Source organism: Mesoplodon densirostris, chromosome 15, assembly GCF_025265405.1.
Source record: "Mesoplodon densirostris isolate mMesDen1 chromosome 15, mMesDen1 primary haplotype, whole genome shotgun sequence".
Classification (NCBI taxonomy): Eukaryota; Metazoa; Chordata; class Mammalia; order Artiodactyla; family Ziphiidae; genus Mesoplodon; species Mesoplodon densirostris.
Genome location: NC_082675.1, coordinates 20,531,586 through 20,543,777, shown reverse-complemented (window position 1 = coordinate 20,543,777; position 12,192 = coordinate 20,531,586). Strand labels below are relative to the sequence as shown.

Genomic DNA, 12,192 nt, shown 5'->3' with positions numbered 1-12,192 from the left:
CAATATGTCCACATTTTAAACAAAGACAGGATCACTATTACTGATTTGTTTCCCTTTTGCCTCAGGCTCTAATACAGCTTAGCATAGCGCCATTATTTATCCTATTTAAAAATATGTTTTGTTCGTCATTGTTTTTGGGCATTCGTTTTTAAACGTTGCATTAAGATGTTATTGATCTTGATTACTGAGTTGGGGGCACCCCCTTAAATTTTCCGGTCACGGCCTCATCATCCCGACCCTGCCAGGCAAACCTCTCGCTCTCCGTTGGGTGGCCAGGCGCTCCCTGGCCACTTTCTCCCTTCCAGCTCCCATTGGGCAGATGAGGCCGGTGAGGCCCATGGCAAGAAGGGCTGTGAGTTTGCCTGGCCTGAGGCTAGAGTGGGGTCTCTGTGTCACCTCCTCTGGCCCAGAGCATTTGGCCTCTTGGCCACCTTCTTCCCTCTGTCCTCTGTCTCCTCTCCTTTGAGGTGGTCCCTGGATCCTCCGACACCTCTCACCTGGCCTCGCCTACTAAGCCATCCTACACTAGAAAGAGCCGTGTCCACCCCCAGAGCCCCAACCTCACCAGCACGCGCCACTTCCCACTGCCCCCAGGATAACCCCAAGCTCCTTACTTACAGCCTGGGCCCCGCCAACCTCCTTTCCCCACCCTCTTGCCCCCCATTGCTGACTTCTGTCTCACAGGTTCGTATGGAACCCATATTTATCCAAGAGCTACAGCATCAGCCTCAGCCCTCTGTGCTTTCTCACAGTTAAGCCTCCATCTCACTTAAATCCTCGCCGCAGCCTTGCTAGTAAGAGTTGGTGGACCCATTTTACAGATGAGGAAACTGAGGCACAGGGAGAGGAGAGGACACCGCTAGGGGCCTGGAGCAGAGGCAGGTGTACACCCGGGCTGACTGACCACATACCTGGGACTCTGTCCTCTGCTGGCGGTGGAGATGCACACACCTTGTTCTGCTTCCCCTCAGGGCCCTGTGTGCAGTGTCTGAGGCCAAGGTCACCCCCACTCCGGTCCCTGATGTCCTCCACCCACTTCTGACTGGAGTTACTCTCCAAGGTCATGTGCTGGCGTGTGAGGCCAGCATGGGTGGACGTCACATGCCTTTCATAATAGTTCTATTGTCTCTGATTTTTATTTATTTATTTTAAAAATGTATTTATTTATTTTTTGCCTGTGCCACACGGCATGTAGGATCTTAGTTCCCTGACTGGGCCCCCTGAAGTGGAAGCGCAGAGTCTTAACCACTGGACCACCAGGGAAGTCCCTTTTATTTTTTAAATAAAATCAAAACGGCTAAACCACACCCCAGGATATGCCATTGAGCTTTTCCTGGTACACACCCTTCCCATGCTCTCGTTCGATGGTGGAGCGAGGGAATGGGCAGGGAGGGGGAGGAATGGGACCCAGGGCCCTCCTGAGGCAGAGGTGCGGCTCCTGGCTCCCCGAGTCACAGTCTTTGGTTCCCGGGGGCCCAGGAATCTGGACAGGAAAAAAAAATGACATCTTTATTTATACTAATATCTCCAGACATCAGTGTAGGTGACAAATGGCAGTCATAGTAGTAGCAGCAGTAGTTGGGCCTTGGTCACCAATAGAAACCATATGTATGCTCATATCATATTCCTGTTGCCGCAGACACCTCTACCCATCACAACACGCAAATGACAGTCGCTATGAGACCCACCCCTCGATCTGCTTATTCATGGCTTTAATCAAGCACTGTATAGGTGACGGTATCACAGCATCTTCATCAGTGTGTTCTTAGCCAGACTCCACTATAAATGGTTTCCTTTTACTCTTACGTAATTGATTCCATTTAAAAACACTCTTCTGGGAAGGGGTCCATAGATTTCACCAGATGGCTGATAGGGTCCATGGCAGCGGAAAGGTCAAAGACCCGATTGGGCGTGGGTTTAAGTCCTACCGCTGCCCAGCATTGCCCTGAGAGCATGGACAGCCGCTTCCCTAGTCTGCATTTCTTTTTTTTTTTTTTTTTTTTTTGCGGTACGCGAGCCTCTCACTGTTGTGGCCTCTCCCGTTGCGGAGCTCAGGCTCCGGACGCGCAGGCTCAGCGGCCATGGCTCACGGGCCCAGCCGCTCCGCAGCATGTGGGATCTTCCTGGACCGGGGCATGAACTCGTGTCCCCTGCATCGGCAGGCGGACTCAACCACTGCGCCACCAGGGAAGCCCTGCATTTCTTATTTGTGCCCTGATCAGAGAGGTGCTTTCTCCCTCTGGGCTGTGAGAGAGTCAGTGATGGTGCTGGACGCTGCCCCGTGCGGGGTCCGTCCGGCTGACTGTTTGGTGTGGCCCTGGGAGCTCTAGCACCCGGATGTGCACGCCCCCTGTCCTGGGGTCCACCCCCCTCTGGGTGGCTTGTCTGTCTGTCCTGTGTCTGTTGCCCTGACACTCCTCACTGGCAGACCTGTGTCTCTCCTAAGAAACGATGTCACTAAGCTCATGCCGCGTGCCAGCCTCACGACAGCCCACCAGGCGGGTGCACTTTGCACCCTTATTCTGGAGAGGAGGCAAGTAAGGCCCAGAGAGGAGAAGTCGCTGGCTCAGGGTCACACAGCTGGTGGGTGGGTGAGCCCAGATTGCACCTGGGCCTGTCCGGCTCTTGGCCTCCATGCTGGGACCACTGCAGTCCCCGAGCCTGGCCAGTATATAGCCCTCAAATGCTGAATTCAGTGCCCCACGCAGTGTTTCATAGCTCAGGGGGAGGGGCAGTGCTCGGTAAGTGCAGATCCCTGGGCTCCGTCGGGGAACTTCCAAGTCAGAATATTTGGGGGCAGGACCCAGGAATCTGTCTTTTAAGAATTTCAGGTGATTCTGATGCGCGCAGAGGTTTCGAACCACCTTAAAGGGGAGAAATAACAGTGATACAGTAACAAAGCTCTGAGCGTTGTCAGTTCACGTTAGCACCCACAGGTGAGAAAACTGAGGCACAGGGGAGTTAGGTAACATCGCTCTTTACCTGCTCTGCTCCAGCCAAGGCTGTGCTGCTAGTAACCACCAGAACCGGGACTCCAAGCCCAGAGTGTACAACTCCCACTGCAGTGCCCATCCCACCCCCCCACCCCTACTTCTGGAAACTTCTAGACAGGAATGGAGACAGGTTGTGTGTGTGTGTGTGTGGGGGTGGCGTGGGTGAAGGAAGCCCGGGCCTTGCAAGGTCACCCTGGCCCTTTCCTGTTTATACTCTTTATCAGGCAGGGGCCGTGTGTTCCTGAACAGGAAGCCCAGAGGGAGGGCTGCACCAGGCGCTGGGGGCAAGGCTGGGACATGGGAGCCAAGAGGCCGAGCTGGTTACTGCCCTGGGCAGCTGCATGACCTTGGACATGCATCGCCCCCATCCGTGAGATGGGCAGGGTAGAGGTCTGGGGGTGATGGTTAAAAGCTTGGCTTCTGGCATCAGACAGAACCGGGTTCCACTTCAGGCTCAGACTGTTCCTATCTGTGTGACCTCGGGCTGCACACTTCACCTCTCTGAGCCTCAGCTTCCGCCTCTGAGGCTAATAAGCGTGCCTCCCCCTACTCCCCGGGTTGTTAGAGGCAAAATGCACAGCAAAGTGCAGGCACACACAGGTCTCTCTCCTTAAATCTTTACTTGGCAACAGGCCAGACACCGGATGATTCTGTGTGCGCACGTGCATTTCTTTTTCTAAAAAATATCAAATATTTTCCTGAGTTGTCCATTTTTCTCACCAGAGGCCGGCTGCCTGAGTCCTCCCACTAGGCCTTCTGAGATTGGGCCCAGAACCCGAATATACACCGGCTTCCACGGTCACCCACGGCATTTGCGTTTTGTGGGTTTGTCCCGGTTCCCCTGGGAGCTCATACAGAGCAGGGGCCTGGCCCACGATGGCCTGAGGGATGCATCGAGGTTGCCGCCTGATTTCGTAAATAGTCTCGGCTGGAACCCAGCCCTGTGCGTTCCTGGATGTGTTGTTTCTGGCTGCTTTCACGGTGCAGAGGCAGAGTGGGTAGCTGTCACAGACCCTCTGACCCACGGGGCCAAAATCATTGGCTTCCTGGCCCTTCACAGAAGTTTGCCAACCCCGCCTCACTGGGCCACTGGCTTCTTCGTCTTCGTGTTCCTTCCAGTCTTCATCCGCGTGCTGTGATGACAACGATCATAATATTCAGTGCTGACGTTTCTGCACGTCTGTGCTGGGCACAAGGAAGTTATGGAATTCCTCATGACTCTCTTTGTCCCAAATGTTACTCCCATTTCTCAGATGGTAACACTGAGGCTTGGAGAGCTGGATTGATGGAGGACACCCAGCCTCTTGAGTACAAGAGCCAAGAAGTAACCTCCGCCCTCATCACTCCCCACCCTGAGCTTGTGCCAACAGGGTGCTGAACTGGGCCTCTGAGAGGGAGGCAGGGTGGCACGTGGGGGTCCAGCTTTGATCATTTTAGGTTAAAAACACATGCAAAGCTCATCAAGAAAGAGAGGGATCTAGGAGCATGGGCTATGGAGAGAGAGGAAGATTTGGGTTTTCCTTTTACTCCCCTGCTTACCAGCTCTGTGGCCTTGGGCATGTGAACCTACCTCTCTGAGCCCCAATAAAGAGTTGGTTAATAAGGGGGCTTCCCTGGTGGCGCAGTGGTTGAGAGTCCGCCTGCCGATGCAGGGGACACGGGTTCGTGCCCCGGTCCGGGAAGATCCCACATGCCGCGGAGCGGCTGGGCCCGTGAGCCATGGCCGCTGAGCCTGCGTGTCCGGAGCCTGTGCTGCGCAGCGGGAGAGGCCCCAACAGTGAGAGGCCCGCGTACCGCAAAAAAAAAAAAAAAAAAAAAAAAGGTTAATAAGGGAGAGTCAGATGGGGTCATGGACAGGGTGGTGAGGACAAAATCCGTGATATATGTAAAACCCTTAGCTCAGTACCTGGTGCACAGAAGGTGCTTGGTAAGTCTGAGCTAATATTTCTAAGGCCACGCTGCAACCTGGCTTTTCTTCTTTCCTCTTGAGCCACCCCATGGTGCTTCTTATGCTCAAGCCTCATCCAAAACCTCAGAATTATTCTTTTGCCTCTTCCTCTTGCCCTGTTGGATTCTGGCAGGCCCTTCTTGGCTGGCTTCCCTCCCGGGTGGGTTGGAGGTCTCTGATCCCCAGGGATCCTGAAGGGGGAGCTCCCGTCTCTGCTCGGGAGGCTTGGAGCAGTGAGGTCTCAGGGCCCAGCAGGGTAGGTGGTCGCCATGGTGATGGAATGTTTGGGAGCTGGTCCCCACTGAGAGGGCTTGCGAGGCTGATGGCTGAGCTTGGGCATGTGGCTACCAGGTACCCCTCCAAGGCTCCTCTGCAAGTGCCATGACCTGCCCCCTGAGCTGGCGTCCTGTGCTCCAGCCCCCCACCCCTGCCCCCCAACCTTGGGAACCTCTTGAGCTTGGAGAAATCATGCAGAATTGGAAAGTTCAAATGAGTCTGACCCCTTAGGGCAGGTCTTCCCCTCCTGCCGGGGGCATTACACAATCACAGTCGTGATTACCTGACATGCTGGTTTCCTGGATCCCCACTAGAACATCATCTCCGTAAGGGCCGAGGCCTTGGTGTGCCGCCCTTGACGTGTTCCAGCATCTACTTCCAAGCATAGTACGTGCTCAGTAAACATTTGGGGAATGAATGAATCCGGCCTAAGGGCATCTTGAAGACTGACCAGCCCCCCTCCCCTCCCCTTCCTTCCCGTGGTCATTCAGGGCAGCCCGTGGGTCAGTGGGAAGGGAGGAAGTCCTCTCCCATCCTCTCCTGCTGCCCCCATTTTATGAGCCATGTGACATGAGACCAAGGATGTTATTGTTAAGACAGAACCAGATTTGGAAACTGGCTTTCCCTCTTAGTAAGGCACACCTGCTATGTGCCAGGTTCTGTTCTAACATGTTCTAACATTTGTGCTTCCCAATACTCGTATGAGGCTAGTTCCACATTTACACTAGCCACATTTCTAGTGCCCTGGTGCCATACATGAGCCTCCTAGGAGGTATTGTTGTCATCTCCATTTTACAGAAGGAAACTGAGGCTCAGAGAGGTTAAGTGACTTGCCAAGATAACACAGCCAGTAACTGGGGGAGCCAGGATTTGAGCCCAAGCAGTCTGACCCCCTACTATGGCTGGCATACAATTCAAAAAATACTAGCCAGAGCTTCCCTGGTGGCGCAGTGGTTGAGAGTCCGCCTGCCGATGCAGGGGACACGGGTTCGTGCCCCGGTCCGGGAAGATCCCATGTACCGCGGAGCGGCTGGGCCCGTGAGCCATGGCCGCTGAGCCTGCGCGTCCAGAGCCTGTGCTCCGCAATGGGAGAGGCCATAACAGTGAAAGGCCCGTGTACCGCAAAAAAAAAAAAATCCTAGCCATTTTATTATTATATAGATCAAGGTAATATAACAACACCATGTGTTCTTTTTGTTTGTTTTTTTTAATAAATTTATTTATTTATTTATTTATTTTGGGCTGCGTTGGGTCTTTGTTGCTGTGCATGGGCTTTTCTCTAGTTGCTGCGAGCGGGGGCTACTCTTTGTTGTGGTGCGCGGGCTTCTCATTACAGTGGCTTCTCTTGTTGCGGAGCATGGGCTTTAGGCATGCAGGCTTCAGCAGTTGTGGCTCGTGGGCTCTAGAGCACAGGCTCAGTAGTGGTGCCGCACGGGCTTAGTTGCTCTGCCGCATGTGGGATCTTCCCAGACCAGGGCTTGAACCCAGGTCTCCTGCGTTGGCAGGTGGATTCTTAACCACTGTGCCACCAGGGAAGCCCAACACCATGTGTTTTTAGGAGAAAAATATTATCACCTACCACCCCTGTGGCATTTTGAGTCTGTTCCCTTCTCATTTTTCGTACATGGGGTTTGTGTTTGCTGGTTGGTTCGGTTGACTTGGTGGTTTCGCTTTTTGGCATAGTCGTGCTTACCCTGCACCCCCATGGGCCTTTGTCATCCGTAAATTGGAGAACCAAGGCGCCCCCTCCCCACTCCGCCCTGCCACTGAGTTATTGTGAGGATAAAATGAGGTATCAGTGTGGAACACCCTTGGTCTCGTGTTAAATATACAGTGGTGCTTAATAAGTTGCTGATGTTCCTCCTACAAGAAAAGGAGGGCTCAGTGACCCCTCCCCATGCCTCTCATGTGTCTTCCAAGTCTGTGTTGTCCAATAGAACTTTGTGTGAATGATGGGAATATTCTAGATCAGGGGCCTGAAAACTTTTTCTATAGATGACCAGATAGTAAATATTTCAGGTTTTGCGGAACATGCAGAATTTTTCTTATTGCTGCTGCTTCCCCCTCCTCCTCCCCCCAGCCCCGCCCCGTGTCCTCTTCCTCCTATTTCCCTTACAAAAAAAAAATATAAAAGTCATTCTTAGCTTGCAGGCCTTACAAAACAGGCTGAGGGGTGGATTTGGCCCAAGGGCCATCATGTGCTGACTCCATCCTAAATCTGCTCTGCCCAGTATGGTAGCCCCCGGGGGGCCACTGGGCTCTTGAATTGTGACCAGTGCCAATGAGGAGCTGGATTTTAAATTTTATTTAATTTTACTTTATTTATTTATTTTTAATTATTTTATTTTATTTTATTTTATTTTGGCTGCATTGGGTCTTCGTTGCTGTGCACCAGCTTTCTCTAGTTGTGGCGAGCGCGGGCTACTCTTTGTTGAGGTGCGTGGGCTTCTCATTGCGGTGGCTTCTCTTGTTGCAGCACATGGGCTCTAGATGCGTGGGCTTCAGTAGTTATGGCACGTGGGCTCAGTAGTTGTGGCGCACAGGCTTAGTTGCTCCGTGGCATGTGGGATCTTCCTGGACCAGGGCTCGAACCCGTGTCCCCTGCATTGGCAGGTGGATTCTTAACCACTGCGCCACCAGGGAGGTCCCCATTTTACTTAATTTAAATTTAAATACGGACCTGTGGCTAATGCGTCATGTCGGAGTCTTGGCGTCTGCAGCTCTGAGTGCCTGAAGGCTCTGACAGCCCCGTTTCACCGCCCTGAAAGGGGCCGTGGGAGCTGCCCGCCTGGCAGGCCTCTTGAACTCTCTGGCATTTCAAGGGCCGCCTCAGGGCAGCTGGGCCTGAGCCATCTCGTCTCCGTCTCCGGAAAAGCTTCAAGGGCCCTGGTCCCTAATTGTGTTTGTTGTTGTTATTCCAAGAACCAGGCTTCTCTTCACTGGCCACCCATATGCCCTGGGAATGCCAGGCCTGTGTATTCTGTAGCTGGGAGGAGGGGGAGGGTCTGGGAACCCTTCTCCTCCTGGGGTTAGATATACTAATCCCTGGTATTTCAGGGAGAGGAAAAAAAACTGTATAGAGGCAAGGAGAGGGCGAATAGGAAGGGAAAGAGGACCCCAAAAATGGTCCTACGCCCAATGTATTTGCATCATGGCACAAATAAAATAATTGCTGAGATTTTTGAGTATTTGCTATTGTCTTGTTTAAACCTCCCAATAGCCCATTTTACAGCATAGGAAAACCGAGGCTCAGAAGAACAACAATCTACCTAGTCAGGGAATCATCCAACTCCAGAGCTGCATCCTTAAACCCCCCCACCCCACCTCTTGGGCTGGGACTAAGCAGAGGGAAGTTGAGCCTCAGACTCTGTGACTCTGTGAAGAGATTTTTGCTCCCAAGCCTCAATTTTCACATCTGTAAAATGGGAGAAGGCAAGAATTGGACTAAAAACCTGCCACCCACCCCCTCCCCCAGTAAATGGTAAGGACATAGTAGTGACATGTACACCAGGATCCCCTTGGTTCCCCATCAGCCAGGCTTCATGCCAGACCCCGTGAGTTCACGGCCCATTCCTTTAATGCAGTGGTTAAGAGCTGGGCGTCAGAGTCCCACAGATGTGGATGGCGATCCTGGTTCCCCGAGTCAGTTGCTCTTCCTCTACCTGTAAAATTGGGAGTACTGTACTTTCCTTGTTGGGGGATTAAATGGCACCAGGCACTCACAGCAGGCATTTGGTCAGTGTTAGGTGGCAGTGGCGGCACGGCATTGCCCAACTCCAGGGGGCGCCGTATTTGTCATAGGCTGGGTCCGCAGTGCCCTTGGGAGTGGAGCAGTGCACAGCCTGTTCAACCATATCCAGCAATTCCAGATGGTGATTAGTGGTACAGTGGTGGTGGTTGTTGCTTCTTGTTACTTTTCGTGAAATCCAAGGTCCCTGGGCCAAGAAGAAGGGAGAGCCCAGTTGTAAGAGACCCATGACTTGCTAAGGCAGCAGTGCCTTAGCTCAGGTTCTCAGCTGACACCCCTCTGCCTGAGAAGTGGGCCAGTTCACTCCCTGGCTGAGTCAGTGAATTTAGACCCCAGCTTCAACATCTTGGGCTGAGGTGGCCTGTCCCTGCTTTGCCGCTCGTCCCCCAGAGTCACTGTCGGGCACCCTTGGGAAGCCCAGCATCCCCTTCTGCCCCTCGGAGGGGGCCCAGCCCCTCTCCATAGCACCCACCCCTAATGCACCTAATGCAGCGTCTCTTCTGCCTCTGCAGGGCTCAACCCGTGGAGAGTCTTAGCAAGCAGCCACGAGGGCTAGATCCCAGGGATGAGAGTGTCCAGGGGAGGTAAGTGCTTCCCGAAGGTCCCCCAGAGACCCAGCTCCTCCAGGGACAGCCCCCAGCCTCCTGATTGGGCAGCCGAGCAAACTCCCCCAGGCAGCTCTCTCCTCTGTTAGAAATCCAGTGCCAGACAAAGCTGGATCCCAGCAGCATGGAGAGGGCAGGCCTCTGCTCTTCCTCACCCCTTAGGAAAATGATTCTCCTGGTGATGGGAGAAGGCTGAGTCCCAGAGGAGGCAGGACTTACCCGGCGTTAGTGAGCAGATTCAAGGCACGGCCAGAAACAAACCCTCTGCGTGCCACCTTCCAGCATCAGTGTTCTTGGTGTGCTTGCTTTGCCCGTCACACAAAAGCTCCCTGAACCTCATAATAGCTCCCTGAGAAAAGCTTCTTATCATCCCCCCCTTTTTTGGAGGAGGAAACAGAAGCTCAGAGAGGCGAAGTCCCTTGTCCGGCTCTCCAGCTGGCAAGTGGCAGGGGCTGGATTTGAACCTGGGGCTGTAAGACTCCAAGTCTGAGGGTCTTAGCCACCATCCTCACTGCCAGGATGCCGGGACACCTCCCTCAACAGGGTCCAACAGGGTGGTGGGGATGGAGGGCCGGCCGGAGACCCTGGGCTGGGCCCTCTGGCCCATCCTGGAATGGGCGGAGTCTCTGATTCTGGGTGGTCAGGAAGCCACCTTCTGCTTCGCAGGCTCCCAGCTGCTTTCCCTCTGCCAAGTGGCCCTGCCTTTGCTTCTCAAGCCATCCTCCAGGTCTGTGCAGTCTCCTCCTCACGACTGACTTGCCCGCTTTGAGCTGTTTTCTTCTGGCGACTGAGATGAGCCCTTCGCTGGGTGCTGTCCAAGGACAGTGAACAGCTCAGCCTCAGCCTGATCTGACCTAGGCCTGCCACTCCAGCCACGCCATCCATCTCGGGCAAGTTGCCTCTTCTCTCTGAGCTGCTTGCTGGGCAGGAGGCATCCCTACCCCAGAGGTGGTGGAGAGGATCCTGCTACGTGAGGCATGGAATAAACTTTAGCAGAGGACGTGCTCAGTAAATGTAAAAACACACAACTCAGTGCTTTGTTTTGAAGTGCTGTAGCCAGATGAATGCTCAGTATTAAGCAAAACTCATGAGTTGATAACATTTTTAAAAATTCTGTCTATCCCTTCTTCCAGGCCTTTCCCCCTGGTATTTAGTATCCAAATCACTTCCAACCCCAAACAGAAGCTCGAAGAGTACATAAACACACACACACACACACACACACACACACACACGGGCAGGCACACTCTGTCTATCCTTTTTGGAAACCACTTTCCCAAATTATCCCCTTTTCTCCCTTTCTCTGCATCCCCCATCGCCATCTGTTCCCAAAGCTTCAGTCTTTCACTCCCCACAAAGTGTCAGGAAGAAAGGGTGATTGTACTAATTCAAGCTAAAGTGTGATTGACAGTCCCCCAGGATTTTGACACTGAAATAATAATCATTGGAAGAATTCTACTCTCAGGTCTAAGGGGAGAATTTCAGTGAGCATTTAAAGAAGCCGAGAGCTCCATAGAGGGATTTCTGAGGGACTTTATGTCCTGTCCAGCCTGCTTCCCCACTGAAAGTAGCCCTGGAATTAGATTTCCCCATGCCAGACATGAATCCAGTGCACACATGAACTGCCAACAGTTTCAGCAGCATATGATAGGCTCAGGTTTCTGGGGAGAGGGTCCCCAGCTATTTTCTGATGCTCAGAGATGCCAGCAACCTCCGGATGAGACTCATCTTTGCTTTGTCAGTCGCTTCTAGAACCCTCACAGCAGCCTTTGAGGTCAGTGGACCCACCCGTCTTTGCAGCTGAGGAAACTGTGGCTTAGATGGAGGAAGTGACTCTCCCAAATACGCATGGCCAGGAAATGCCAGGGCCTCTTAGCAGTTTCGACCCCAGGCCCCGAGGCTGTGTGCTTCTTCAGCTTTGATGTTTATTTTCCACTTGCTGTGGCCTGAGGGGCCCCAGGCAGCCCAGGCCCTTGTGGCTGGATTGGTCCAGCTGCCAACCGGGTCCTTTAGTGGTTTCGGCTGAACCTCCCATCCAAAGAAGAAAGCCGCCTCCCACTGCTTTCCCTCCAGACCCTGTCCTATTCGCCAAGCCACCTGAAGCCCCCCGTCATGCTGGGCTCTTTCCTGCCTGTGACTTTGCACTGGCTGTTCCCTTTGCCAGGAACTCCCTTCTCTCTCTTCTCCACCTGGCTGTTCACAACTTCCCTGTCCACTGCTCAGAACTCGGCACAAGGGCTGCCTCCTACAGGAAGCCTTCCCTCACCTACACAGGTCGAACCTGTCACCCCCTCCCTAGTGTGGGTCCACAGTATGAGTAGACTCGGGGGGCTGAGGCTGTGTCTCTTAACTCCATAGCCCAACTCCCGCACACAGTAGGAACTCATGAAATGTTGGGGTAGATGAATAACCAGTCAGTGATCATGGCTAATATTCTATCAAATGCTCCCTATGTGCTGGGCACACTCTTAAGTTCTTAAAGGGGGTCATTTAATGTTCATAATAGCCCTTTGAGGTGGACACTCTTAGACCCATTTTACAGGTGAGGCTCAGAGAAGTGGAGTCTGTTGCCCAAGCTCACATAGCCACACAGGAAATGGCAGAGCTGGGATTTGAACCCAG

General features: G+C 53.2%; 1 protein-coding gene across 4 annotated transcripts in view; it reads left to right on the top strand.

The window, feature by feature from the left end:
• Nucleotides 1–12,192, top strand: part of TPST2 (tyrosylprotein sulfotransferase 2) — a 58,254-nt gene that overhangs the window by 27,524 nt on the left and 18,538 nt on the right. For 2 of the 4 annotated variants that reach the window (XM_060119396.1, XM_060119395.1), the window contains exon 2: nucleotides 9,478–9,549. The exons of 1 other annotated variant lie outside the window; for it this stretch is intronic. The gene's annotated coding sequence lies outside the window, so the exon portion shown is untranslated. Of the gene's footprint in view, nucleotides 1–9,477; nucleotides 9,550–12,192 lie in introns of those variants that run through there. One more of the 4 variants, XM_060119394.1, reaches the window with a different exon arrangement.